At 42.0% G+C, this 14476-nt stretch overlaps 1 protein-coding gene across 2 annotated transcripts in view; it reads right to left on the minus strand.

The window, feature by feature from the left end:
* Positions 1–14476, minus strand: part of LOC311134656 (tumor protein p53-inducible protein 11-like) — an 88141-nt gene that overhangs the window by 62697 nt on the left and 10968 nt on the right. Inside the window, exon 2 of one of the 2 annotated variants that reach the window (XM_084168401.1) lies at positions 5740–5859. The exons of the other annotated variant lie outside the window; for it this stretch is intronic. The gene's annotated coding sequence lies outside the window, so the exon portion shown is untranslated. The remainder of the gene's footprint in view (positions 1–5739; positions 5860–14476) is intronic. 2 annotated transcript variants of the gene reach the window in all.

The raw sequence follows: 14476 nt of genomic DNA on the forward strand, positions 1-14476 counted from the left end.
TGTCGACGACGTCCATGAATAAAGCTTCTAGCTAACATATTTTCCCTGAAGTTGCCTACAATAAATAAGATTGGCTGTCCTTCGGTTAAAAACAACTGATCAACACGTCACACTGTTTTTACACCCAGAAATCAAACCAAGAAATTCTAGCCCTGCTGTTATTATTGAGCTGGTCAGTCAGGTCTTTTTTTTTTTTTTTGGCAGCAGACATTAGCGACGACTTGTTCGTACTTTTCCGTCCGTCTGTACGTGGCAGTTGGCTTTCACATCAGGATTGGGTCATCGGGCATCAGTTCAACGTCATTCCCCGTGCATACCAGGGGAGAGTGTGTGTCTGTGTGTCACAGGGGAGTGCGACAGGATGCCAAGTGTGTGCCAACGGTGCCTCTTGTCCTGACCATGGCTGTGAGTCAAGCCTGTGTGTGAGATTCCACCACCACTCTAGTGGTCAGCGTGTGCACACAGGGAAGGGTCATGATCAAACAGGAGAACAACAGACTGAAGGAGCTACCTGGACTTACAGGGCCTTGCAAACGTATTCATCCCCTTTGGCGTTTTTCCTAATTTTGCACATACACAAAATAGTAAAAAATGGTTTAGTGAAATAAAAAAAATCACTTGTTTCAAATAATAATTAAAAAATAAATAACGGAAAAGTGGTGTGTGCATACGTACAGTTGAAGTCGGAAGTTCACATACACCATAGCCAAATACATTTAAACTGAGTTTTTCACAATTCCTGACATTTAATACTAGCAAAAATTCCCTGTCTTAGGTCAGTTAGGATCACAACTTTATTTTAAAGAATTTGAAATGTCAGAATAATAGTAGAGAGAATGATTTATTTCAGCTTTTATTTCTTTCATCACATTCCCAGTGGGTCAGAAGTTTACATACACTCAATTAGTATTTGGTAGCATTGCCTTTAAATTGTTTAACTTGGGTCAAACGTTTTTGGGTAGCCTTCCACAAGCTTCCCACAATAAGTTGGGTGAATTTTGGCCCATTCCTCCTGACAGAGCTGGTGTAACTGAGTCAGGTTTGTAGGCCTCCTTGCTCGCACACGCTTTTTCAATTCTGCCCACAAATGTTCTATAGGATTGAGGTCAGGGCTTTGTGATGGCCACTCCAACACCTTGACTTTGTTGTCCTTAAGCCATTTTGCAACAACTTTGGATGTATGCTTGGGGTCATTGTCCATTTGGAAGACACATTTGCTAACAAGCTTTAACTTCCTGACTGATGTCTTGAGATGTTGCTTCAATATATCCACATAATTTTCATGATGCCATCTATTTTGTGAAGTGCACCAGCCCCTCCTGCAGCAAAGCACCCCCACACCATGATGCTGCCACCCCCGTGCTTCACGGTTGGGATGGTGGTCTTAGGTTTGCAAGTATCCCCCTTTTTCCTCCAAACATAACAATGGTCATTATGGCCAAACAGTTCTATTTTTGTTTCATCAGACCAGAGGACATTTCTCCAAAAAGTACGATCTTTGTCCCCATGTGCAGTTGCAAACCGTAGTCTGGCTTTTTTATGGCAGTTTTGGAGCAGTGGCATCTTCCTTGCTGAGCGGCCTTTCAAGTTATGTCGATATAGGACTTGTTTTACTGTGGATATAGATACTTTTGTACCCGTTTCCTCCAGCATCTTCACAAGGTCCTTTGCTGTTGTTCTGGGATTGATTTGCACGTTTCGCACCAAAGTACGTTCATCTCTAGGAGACAGAACACGTCTCCTTCCTGACTTGTGGAGGTCTACAATTCTTTTTCTGAGGTCTTGGCTGATTTATTTAGATTTTCTCATGATGTCAAGCAAAGAGGCACTGAGTTTGAAGGTAGGCCTTGAAATACATCCACAGGTACACCTCCAATTGACTCAAATGATGTCAATTAATTAAGAAGCTTCTAAACCATGACATCATTTTCTGGAATTTTCCAAGCTGTTTAAAGGCACAGTCAACTTAGTGTATGTAAACTTCTGACCCACTGGAATTATTATTTACTGTATCACAATTGAAATAATCTGTCAGTAAACAATTGTTGGAAAAACTACTTGTGTCATGCACAAGTAGATGTCCTAACCGACTTGCCAAAACTATAGTTTGTTAACAAGAAATGTGTGGAGTGGTTGAAAAACAAGTTTTAATGACTCCAACCTAAGTGTATGTAAACTTCCGACTTCAACTGTATTCACTGCCTTTGCTATGAAGCCCCTAAATAAGATCTGGTGCAACCAATTACCTTCAGAAGTCAAATAATTAGTTAAATAAAGTCCACTTGTGTGCAATCTAAGTGTCACATGACCTCATACACACACACACACACACACACACACACACACACACACACACACACACACACACACACACACACACACACACACACACACACACACACACACACACACACACACACACACACATACACACACCTGTTCTGAAAGGCCCCAGAGTCTGCAACACCACTAAGCAAGGGGCACCACCAAGCAAGCGGCACAATGAAGACCAAGGTGCTCTCCAAACAGGTCAGGGACAAAGTTGTGGAGTAGTACAGATCAGGGTTGGGTTATAAAAAAAATATCCTACGGAGCACCATTAAATCCATTATTTAAAAAAATGGAAAGAATATGGCACCACAGCAAACCTGCCAAGAGAGGGCCGCCCACCAAAACTCACAGACCAGGCAAGGAAGGCATTAATCAGAGAGGCAACAAAAATATCAAAGATGACCCTGAAGGAGCTGCAAAGCTCCACAGCGGAGATTGGAGTATCTGTCTGTAGGACCACTTTAAGCCGTACACTCCACAGAGCTGGGCTTTATGGAAGACTGGCCAGAAAAAAGCCATTGCTTAAAGAAAAAAGTAAGCAAACACATTTGGTGTTCGCCAAAAGGCATGTGGGAGACTCCCCAAACATATGGAAGAAGGTACTCTGGTCAGATGAGACTAAGATTGAGCTTTTTGGCCATCAAGAAAAACGCTATGTCTGGCGCAAACCCAACACCTCTCATCACCCCGAGAACACCATCCCCACAGTGAAGCATGGTGGTGGCAGCATCATGCTGTGGGCATGTTTTTCACCAGCAGTGACTGGGAAACTGGTCAGAATTGAAGGAATGATGGATGGCGCTAAATACAGGGAAATTCTTGAGGGAAACCTGTTTCAGTCTTCCAGGCTCTGTCGTAGCCGGCCGCGACCGGGAGACCCATGGGGCGGCGCACAACTGGCCCAGTGTCGTCCAGGGTAGGGGAGGGAATGGCCGGCAGGGATGTAGCTCAGTTGGTATAGCATGGCGTTTGCAATGCCAGGGTTGTGGGTTCGATTCCCACGGCGGGCCAGTATGATAAAATCAAATAATGTATGCACTCACTAAGTCGCTCTGGATAAGAGCGTCTGCTAAAATGACTAAAATGAAAAAAAAATAATGCTAGCTTAGCCAGCTAGTCCTAAGGAGGACTCTGGTACACATCAGGCAGGAGGGAGTGGGCGACACCATGTGCTAGTAGCTAGCAAGCTGGCTAGCACACAGCGTCGCTAACCAGCACCCGGTGTCGCTAACTATCAAGCTAGCTAGTTAGCTAGCACACAGCGTCGCTAACCAGCACCCGGTGTCGCTAACTATCAAGCTAGCTAGTTAGCTAGCACACAGCGTCGCTAACCAGCACCCGGTGTCGCTAACTATCAAGCTAGCTAGTTAGCTAGCACACGGTGTCGCTAACTATCAAGCGAATTGACGACCATTAGAAGAAAAAAAAATACCATGACAATGAACACACCCCGAAAGTACTGAAAGCTCTGTGTTACCACCTTAGTAATAGGTCTACTGCTTGCAGGATGTGTTGATCAGTTGATTGACAGGCTTAGGCTACTGTAGAACTATAAACGATACACTTTGCTCTAGTGTGGATGCTCGCTAACATTTTCTATAGTTCTGTATAATTTATCATCATAGTTATCGTTATAGTTCTCGTCCTTGAGGGGGGTGGGGGGGGTTGGACTGGACATTAGCACTGTTTGACACTAGTCTCCAACCTCTTATCTGTCGGTGAAAAATGATTAATTCCTGAAAGAACCAGGGGATGAAAGAGAAGAGATTGAACCTGGCACAATGGAGGTGGACCATGATGATATGTTGGTGTTGTTCAGCCTCTCCCCTGAGCTTGCTATCTCCAGCATTAACATTAAAACAGGAGGTGGGGCACGCAAAACACACAGGAGGAATCTAGTCATTATTATTGTGTGTGCGTTCCTGCCTGCGTGTGGTGTGTGTGTGTGCGTTGACGCACAGGAGGAATGTAGCTCATTATCCTCAATTGCTCCAGAAACCCTCCAGGAGACAAAAACACTTTCAGGCAGAAAACATTACAAAATGTTAAACGTGAAACTTAATTCGCATCACAAAACACCAGCAACCAAGATTAAATGTGACACGGTGTGCTTCCAACATGACACGACAACAAGGGAAAACACATTAACCTGTAGAAGGGGAGTAGAGTTTACCACCAGGTCTAGGGGTCCTATTGGTTTCTACCACCACCACCAGGTCTAGGGGTCCTATAGGTTTTTACTACCACTAGGTCTAGGGGTCTTAGTCCTGTGGGTGTGTATTCCGGGAATATTGAAACATACTGTTACAATAGTGGCCATCTTCTCACTGATTTACATTACAATATCATGAAACCAATCTATTTTTATTTTATTTTTTTTATCACTAGTTCTATGATAAAACATAACAACTGAATTGAATTGACCGACAACATTTTTTGGGGAACCCCTGACGTAAATGGTCCGTTCACCAGTCTGTGGTCAGACCCATCAACATCGTGATGAAATAGGGATAAAGGAACGGAACAGGGGCTGTGGCAGCTCTCCGCTGGAGAGAGACGCGTATTGACGAAAAGGGAAATTACAACAGCTGATTAGAGTAGAAAACAGTTGCGTTGTGAGACGTTCGCAAAACTTTCCCCTTGTCAATGTCTTAATGTATAAAAAGAGAGAGGGACCGACAAGCCATCCTTCCAGGCTGTCCTCTGTCATCCTCCTGCCTGTGTGTAATAACACACACACACACACACACACACAAACACACACACACACACACACACGCACGCTAACAGGTCACTGGGAGGTCGATCAACAACATGCCATTATGGGTCAACAATGAGCCCTCAGACGTAAGACCCAAATCAATCTAGTGTCTGACGTACAGTAAAGCCCTGGTGACAGAGACCTGAAAGAGAGCTTTTGTCCAAGTGGTGACGGGAAATGTGACACCAACTAAGTCACAAAATAGTGTTACATGTGCAGCGCGCACACACACACACACACACACACACACACTACTACTGTGAACATCAGCTCCCGCTCCCTTCACACACTCCCGCTCCCTTAGCAGCGAATCAGCCTCAAGGCCCACCAGAACTGGCCAATGCTCATTTCAATGAGCTTGTCAATAAAATCATTATTGAGTAACTCCACATGCTGCTGCTGAACTGTACTGTAGAATCCTGGCTAATATAGTGAAGAACAAAAGAGAACTAAAAAAAAGAGAGAGAGCAGTGACTTAGTGACAGATTGTACTGGCTAGATTAGAATCGGGAAAAAAAATAGTGACTTACTGATAGAAATGTTCCAGCCACTGAATCTCAACTATTGATACCGCACAGTACATGATACCGAGGCTAGAGTAGAACTAAAAGAAAACTAACCCTAAGAAAGAGAGAGCTGAGACTTACTCAAAAATGTATAGGAATCTGGAGGGTCTGGGAGTTGGGTCCACGGCCTAGCTCCTAACCCAGCCTGCAATGCTCTTCTCTGGCCAGATATCCTGCCGTGGTGGCCCCTGCAGAACTCACCTGTAGTGGAGTTAGGCAGTGTTAGACAGTGATTGTCCACACACTGTGAAAAACAACAAATACTGACAGGTTGACCTAAAGTAACTAAGATGCTCCATTTAAACACACACACACACACACACACACACACACACACGTGTCTGACAGCTTCTGGAATGTCACAAATTCCAGCTCTGCACATTTTTGTGAGGCAACATTGTTTTGGTGGTCATGTGAATGACAAGCATTCATGAAGCGCCAAGTAAAAATGCTGTTTTTGACTGACTAGATTGACTTCTGAATCCTGTTGGAGATACAAGAGTTAAAATCTTCAAGTTTAAAAAAGGTTTCATTCCTCAAGTCAAATAAAGCCAACAGCTGGGAATGTAATATATAATAATAATATAATATGCCATTTAGCAGACGCTTTTATCCAAAGCGACTTACAGTCACGTGTGCATACATTTTTACGTATGGGTGGTCCCGGGGATCGAACCCACTACCCTGGCGTTACAAGCGCCATGCTCTACCAATTGAGCTACAGAGGTCCACAATGTGTCAGGGAAGAGAAACTAAGGCTATCACAAGACTACAAAAACAACACTACCACACACACACAACATGACAGAAATAACCTGAGAGATTACTGACAACAAAGCCTGACATTTCAGCCAGTCACACGGTGTGTGTGTATGCGACACTGACATTTCTGTCTGCTTTCAGCCTACACCTGGAACATTGTGACGGAATTGCCCTGCCCACTCAATGTGGCTATTGAGGCTACTAGCCAACCCTTTTCATTATTCTGTCTACAACATGTTTTGATGATGTAATAATTAAATTTTAACAACACATTCCAAATGCAAGCGTTAAGTAAATTATCAATTTCAAGCAATTATGACGTACCAAAATACCATTAGACCTATGCTAGTAATTGTTGCTTGATGCCCCATTGCTGGTGAGGTTGCAAAGTAAAACAGTTAATATTCTTGATCACTAAATAATTTTTGAAGCCGCATATTTACAGTATTATGGCAATCCTCCCTCCCTACAATTTGATGTTTGCGCTGCACCCGATCCTATACAATGCCTTGCAAAAGTATTCAGACCCCTTGGATTTCTTCAAAATTGTATTGTTACAAAGTGGGATTAATGTCAAATAGTGGAATGTCAAAGTGGAAGAAAAACGCTAAATTTTTCTAAAGATAAATACAAAATTAAATAACTAAAATATAGTCGTTGATTAAGTATTCACCTCCCTGAGTCAATACATGTTAGAAACACATTTGGCATCGATTACAGCTGTGAGTCTTCTTGGGTAGGTCTCTAAGAGCTTTGAATACCTGAATTGTGCAATATTTGCCCATTATTCTTATCAATATATCAAACCTTGCATAGATTGTCATGCAGATTTAAGTCAAAACTAACTTGGCCACTCCGGAAAATTCATTGTCTTCTTGGTAAGAACCTCCAGTGTAGATGTGGCCTGGTGTTGTAGGTTATTGTCTGAAAGGTGAATTCCTCTCCCAGTGTCTGGTGTAAAGCAGACTGAAGCAGGTTTTCCCTCTAGGATTTTGCCTGTGCTTAGCTCCATCCCATTTATTTTTATCTGATGCAGCCACCACCAGGCAGTTACTCAGTGATGTGTTGTGTTGGATTTGCCCCAAACGTAGGGCCTTGCATTTAGGCAAAAAGTGTTGGTGTTTTTTTTTTGTTGCAGTATTACTTTAGTGCCTTGTTGCGTACAAGATGGAGTTTTTTTCCCCAAACTTCAGTATAAAATGTAGTGCCTTGGTTGCCACATTTTGTTACAGCCTTATTCTAAATTGGATTAAATAGTAGTGCCTTGGTTTCCACATTTTGTTACAGCCTTATTCTAAATTGGATTAAATAGTTTTTTCCCCCCCTCAATCTACACACAATACCCCATAATGACAAAGCAAAAAACAGGTTTAGAAATGTTGGCAAATGTATTAAAAATAAAAAACGGATATAACATTTACATAAGTATTCAGACCCTTTACTCAGTACTTTGTTTTTTTAGGGGGTAGATCAGCTTTAATATTGCAGATAGATTGTAACTTCCATCAATGTAATTGTCTGCATCACTTCTAATCCCCCATGTATGTATGTTTATACATACATAGTGTGTGTGTGTATGTATGCATGTATGTTTGTGTATATACACACACACACACACACACACACACACACACACACACACACACACACACACAGTACTTTGTTGAAGCACCTGGCTAGATGTGCCAAGCTTATAGAGACATAACCCTAGAGACTTGCAGCTGTAATTGCTGCAAAAGGTGGCTCTACAAAGTATATAGACTTTGGGGGGGTGTGAATAGTTATGCACACTCAAGTTGTTTTTTTTGTCTTATTTGTTTGTTTCACAAGAAAATATATTTTGCATCTTCAAAGTGGTAGGCATGTTGTGTAAATCAAATGATACAAAGCCCCAAAAAATCCATTTTAATTCCAGTTTGTAAGGCAACAAAATAGGAAAAATGCCAAGGGGGATGAATACTTTTGCAAGCCACTATATTTGGGAATTTTCTCCCATTCTTCCCTGCAGATCCTCTCAAGCTCTGAGGTTGGATGGGGAGTGTCGCTGCACAGCTATTTTTCATGTCTCTACAGAGATGTTCGATCGGGTTCAAATCCGGGATCTGGCTGGGCCACTCAAGGACATTCAGAGACTTGTCCCGAAGCCACTCCTGCGTTGTCTTGGCTGTGTGCTTAGGGTCGTTGTCCTATTGGAAGGTGAACCTTCTCCCCAGTCTGAGGTCCTGAGCAGGTTGTCATCAAGGATCTCGTTGTACTTTGCTCCGTTCATCTTTCCCTCTATCCTGACTGGTCTCCCAGTCCCTGCCGCTGAAAAACATCCCCACAGCATGATGCTGCCACCACCATGCTTCACCGTAGGGATGGTGCCTGGTTTCCTCCAGACGTGACACTTGGCATTCAGGCCAAAGAGTTCAATCTTGGTTTTATCAGACGAGAGAATCTTGTTTCACATGGTCTGAGAGTCCTTCGGTGCCTTTTGGCAAACTTCAAGCGGGCTGTCATGTGCCTTTTACTGAAGAGTGGCTTCTGCCTGGCCACTCTACCATAAAGGCCTGATTGGTGGAGTGCTGCAGAGATGGTTGTCCTTCTGGAAGGTTCTCCCATCTCCACAGAGGAACTCTGGAGCTCTGTCAGAGTGACCATCGGGTTATTGGTCACCTCCCTGATCAAGGCCCTTCTCCCCCGATTACTCAGTTTGGCCGGGCAGCCAGCTCTAGGAACGGTCTTGGTGGTTCCAAACTTCTTCCATTTAAGAATGATGGAGGCCACTGTGTTCTTGGGGACCTTCAATGCTGCTTAAATGTTTTTGGTACCCTTCCCCAGATCTGTGCCTCGACACAATCCTGTCTCGGAGCTCTACGGACAATTCCTTCGACCTCATGGCTTGGTTTTTGCTCTGACATGCACTGTCAACTGTGGGACCTTAGACAAGTGTGTGCCTTTCCAAATCATGTCCAATCAATTGAAATTTACCACAGGTGGACACCAATCAAGTTGTAGAAACATCTCAAGAATGATCAATGGAGACAGGATGCACCTGAGCTCAATTTTGAGTCTCATAGCAAAGGGTCTGAATCCTTAATGTAAATACTTTTTATATATAAAATTTGCAAACATTTATAAAACCTGTTTTCATTTTGTTATTATGGGGTATTGTGTGTAGAGTGATGAGGAGTTTTTATTTATTTAATCCACTGTTAATAAGGCTGTAATGTAACAAAATGGAAAAAGGAAAGGTGTCTGAATACATTTGAATGCAGTATACACATGCGCATCCATCTGTGTGCCTCTGGGATGGCTGAGGTCACAGGGCTGAGTCGCTCCCTGCACTGTATCAGTAGCCCATCATAGCCAACCCTAGACAGAGGCCGATCATCTGAATCTCAAAATCATCTGCCACAGCTGCAGTACTATACTTCCTCTCCACTGTGCATTTTAAAATAGTGAGAGATGCCAACCACTAAATCTCAACCAGTCGTCCTGTGTGGCTTGGTTTATAAGAGCGTGGTGCTAGAACACAAAGATTACGGGTTCAATTTCCACAGGGGTTACAAACGAAAAATAGATGCATTGACTGTGCATTTAAGTCACTTTGAAATGAAGCCAACACTATGGAGAGACCAAATGAATGGCAACCATAGGCTACTACTGCATGCTGCACTTCCAGATGCTTCCATCTACTCTACACCCAGCCATTCACATGAACATAAAAACATCTCTGCAACTCTATACCATCAACAGACCCCACTAAGCTAAATGCTGCACTTCCAGATGCTTCCATCTACTCTACACCCAGCCATTTACATGAACATAAAAACATCTCTGCAACTCTATACCATCAACAGACCCCACTAAGCTAAATGCTGCACTTCCAGATGCTTCCATCTACTCTACACCCAGCCATTTACATGAACATAAAAACATCTCTATACCATCAACGGACCCCACTAAGCTAAATGCTGCACTTTCAGATGCTTCCATCTACTCTACACCCAGCCATTCACATGAATATAAAAACATCTCTATACCATCAACGGACCCCACTAAGCTAAACTAAGGGCAAACACCGCAAACACAACCACCTACCACTGAGATAGGCTTATCTTCTATATCCAACCATTAATCAAACTCACTAGTGCAGAAAATGTCTCAGTCCCCTGAGCAATATATTATTCATGTGGTTCTCGCTGACAGACCCTATTTGAATCTACAACATTATGATGATAATCATGTTGACAAGCGTCTCATTGGCTGGTTCCCATTCCAAGAACATTCCACCTTCAGGCTGCCCTTGACAATGACTGGTCCTCACAGGTCGCTAAGGCTTGAAAGCGGCAATCAGTAGTTGAAACAATAAAGCATCCTCCCTGTATCGGTAAAAAGCAGAGGGATGGGGCTGGAGAAATGTAACCACAATCAAATTCATAGACCGAGCTATGGATGCGAGGACTGACCATCCATGATATAAAAATGATCGTTTTAACCAGGTTATGAGGCTATACAGTGTTTGTAAACAAAGTAAATGTAAACAAACATTGGAGTAAAACAGGCTTACATTTTGGGTTCTGATGGGGAACGACAGTTGAACTCAGCTCATGAGGCATTTATAAGTCATATTCTTCAAGAATCAAAAAGGGCTACATATCATTCATTTAGAAGTCCGAAAATGCCCCTTTAAATATTTGCACCAGCAATGTGAGATGGAGGACATTTGTCAAATGGCCTATGCACCATATAGAAGACACGGGCTTATGTAAGGTCATATCTCTTCTGTAGCTAGACAACCAGAAGGCTACTGTATCATATTGTCTAAAGCTCCCCTATGTGACACATTCTACAGTTGAATATACACCATTACCACCAGATTACAACCAGTATTGATGTCATTGCAACTAGGGCTGTGGCTCATGAAAATTGTGTCAGCCGGTAACTGTTATGCAAATATTAACTGCCGGTCTCATGGTAACGGACCGTCAATTAACATAAAACATGTTTAGCGTCTTCCTAGCATAGCCTACAAGCCCCTGGTGCGGACCTTTGGAACATCTACATTTAAAAAAGTCTAATAAATCAATTAAAAATTGCCTACACCAGCACAATAAATATATGACTTATTTTAGTCAGGTCTAAAGAAACATTATGATATTTAGAAAAGGCAGCCTATTTCAGAAGAACATTCTGAGTCGTCCTTATGTTAGCCATATGGCATAACCAGATCAAGGCCTGTGGGCTAACACTAGTTCATTTAACAGACAAGATTTGCTTATAATTCCCGTGGCATTATTTTATAAAGAAGAATACAACTGAACATAGCTGAATAAAATAAAGGATATTTTTCCTAAACGATTCCCGAGGGAGTGCGCACATGCGGCTATTCTGTGTTGAGCGGTTAACAAAGTGATCATTTGAAACAGGTCCTCCTATATGCTTAATTTAGAGATTTATGCAATTTATGTTTTGATTTCTGTTATGGAGGTTTTCATAGTGTTGTGGGAACCAGGTTAGAGTTAGTAGATAAGTGGCTTGTAACAGAGGGTATATAAGTGAGATGGTCCTCTGTAGCTCAGCTGGTAGAGCACGGCGCTTGTAACGCCATGGTAGTGGGTTCGAACCCCGGGACCACCCATACACAAAAATGTATGCACGCATGACTGTAAGTCGCTTTGGATAAAAGCGTCTGCTAAATGGCATATTATTATTATTATTATTGTTCAGTAGTTCGGTAATGGCAAGAGGCAGAGCCCTGTCCTTCTGTTATAGCGAACCATGGTACCTATTATTATTATTACTATTATTAACTATTAAATATTAAAATGAACTCCCCAGCTAAGTGTTAAATATCTTCTTGCATCATGAATTACTTGATACCCGAGAAACTCATAACAATTTCTAATACATTTTAAGGCTGCATGATACGACTAATGATTTGAAAAAGGTCACATGAAGGGCATTCGCTCTGCTCAGTTTCTTGCGCAGGCTGCACACACTTCATCAGTCTCTCATTCACAATTTGACAAATCACTTGATAATATTCTCACCCCATCAGACTATTCTCAATTAAATTTTCAATATAATTTGGTCTTTACATATAGCCTAGTAATATATGTGGAATTATTTTAGATTTAAGATTATTATTATTTTTTAATCATCCGTAGCCGGTTACACCGGTTGTAAAGCGGATTAATGAGATTAATTTTAAGAATTTAGCAATAAATATAGCAGCATGAGAAAACTGGGATCCTCTTTTAAATAGTGGCCAGTCAAAACTCTGTTTTCACATGCAATTGCACAATGACGGGGCTTTATAAGAACACGTTTCACTAAGCGCTGGAGGCTATGGGGACTCCAACCCTATTCCAAGGGTACTAGGTCTATACTGTAGGCTACAAGTTATTAGTTAGTTGTGATACAAACCTTAAATCAACATACAGGCCTATGGACTACGCTACATGATGCATGCGACATTAACCTTTTACTGCAGTGGGCTAAAATCAGGGTCACCCAGAGTTTCTTGGTAGTCTTAAAACAAATCTACTTTGAAAACAAAAGTATACACACGGTTATGGGCTTAAAGATGTATTCCATTTTTGGAGTTTGCATCCCAGTATTATACTTTATATACACACACACACCTCACAGAAGACTGAAATATAACAAAATCGTTTGACATTAAAAAAAAAAAAACTGAAAATACTGTGTTTCTATCGTGTTTATTAGTTATGAAATTATGACAAATATTAATAACATTCCACCCCATGGCGCCACTAAGTCATTTTACTGCAGGAAAAACCTACAAAACTAGTTTCCATCCAACCTTTTTATGCGAGTACATGTCGGATAAAAAAAAAAAAAAAAAAAAAAAAAAGTCACGACAGGCATGATGGAAACAGCTAAATTTGTCGTAAACTTTCCAAATTTCGAAAAAAAAAAAAACACTTCAGACAAGGTGGGATCTTTGTGTGTCGGAAAATGAATTATGCGAGAAATGGCGGTGGAAACGCTTTTATGCGCAAAAATGTATATACAGTGCCCTCCATAATAATTGGGACAGTGAAATTTTGGATTTGAAAATATACAATGAATATGGAGGTTAGAGTGCAGACTGTCTCCATAATCGGGTGAACCGTTTAGAAATTACATACAATTTTGTATATAGTCCCCCATTGTAGAGGACCAAAAGTATTGGGACAAATTCACTTGTGTATTAAAGTAGTCAAAAGTTTAGCATTTGGTCCCAAATTCCTAGCACGCAATGATTACACCAAGCTTGTGACTCTACAAACTTGTTGGATGCATTTGTGGTTTGTTTTGGTTGTCTTTCAGATTATTTTGTGCCCAACAGAAATGAATGGTAAATAATGTGTCATTTTGGAGTCACTTTTATTGTAAATAAGAATAGAATGTTTAATACTTCTACATTAATGTGGATAATACCATGATTACGGATAGTCCTGAATGAAATCGTGAATAATGATGAGTGAGAAAGTTAGACAGAAATATCATACCCCCAAGACATGCTAACCTCTCACGGTTTTGGAGATGCCTAGTAACCGTGACTCAACGGGCACGTGGAATTTGACTGCCGCCATGACTCGGGACTGCTAGTGTTGGGGTAATACAACCACCTTAACAGCCCTAATTGCAACCATCTTTGCCTCCTGGGCTTTTCGCACACGACAGTGTCTAGGGTTTACCGAGAATGGTGTGACAAACAAAAAACATCCAGTCAGTGGCAGCTCGTTGATGAGCGAGGTCAAAGGAGAACGGCAAGAACCATGCTAACAAGCGAGCCACACACAGGCAAATAACAGTGCAGTACAACAGTGGTGTGCAGAACGGCATCTCAGAATGCACAACTCGTCAGTCCATGTCACGGATGGGCTATTGCAGCAGACGACCATACCGGGTTTCACACACCAGCTAAAAACAAGAAATGGCTCCAGTGGGCACGCGATCACCAACACCGGACAATTGAGGAGTGGAGAAACATTGCCTGGTCCGACGAATCCCGGTTCGTCGCACTTGTTGGCTGCTTTTCCTTCACTCTGTGGTCCGA

The sequence above is a fragment of the Coregonus lavaretus genome (genome assembly GCF_964263955.1).
Source record: "Coregonus lavaretus genome assembly, chromosome: 9".
NCBI classification, from domain to species: Eukaryota; Metazoa; Chordata; class Actinopteri; order Salmoniformes; family Salmonidae; genus Coregonus; species Coregonus lavaretus.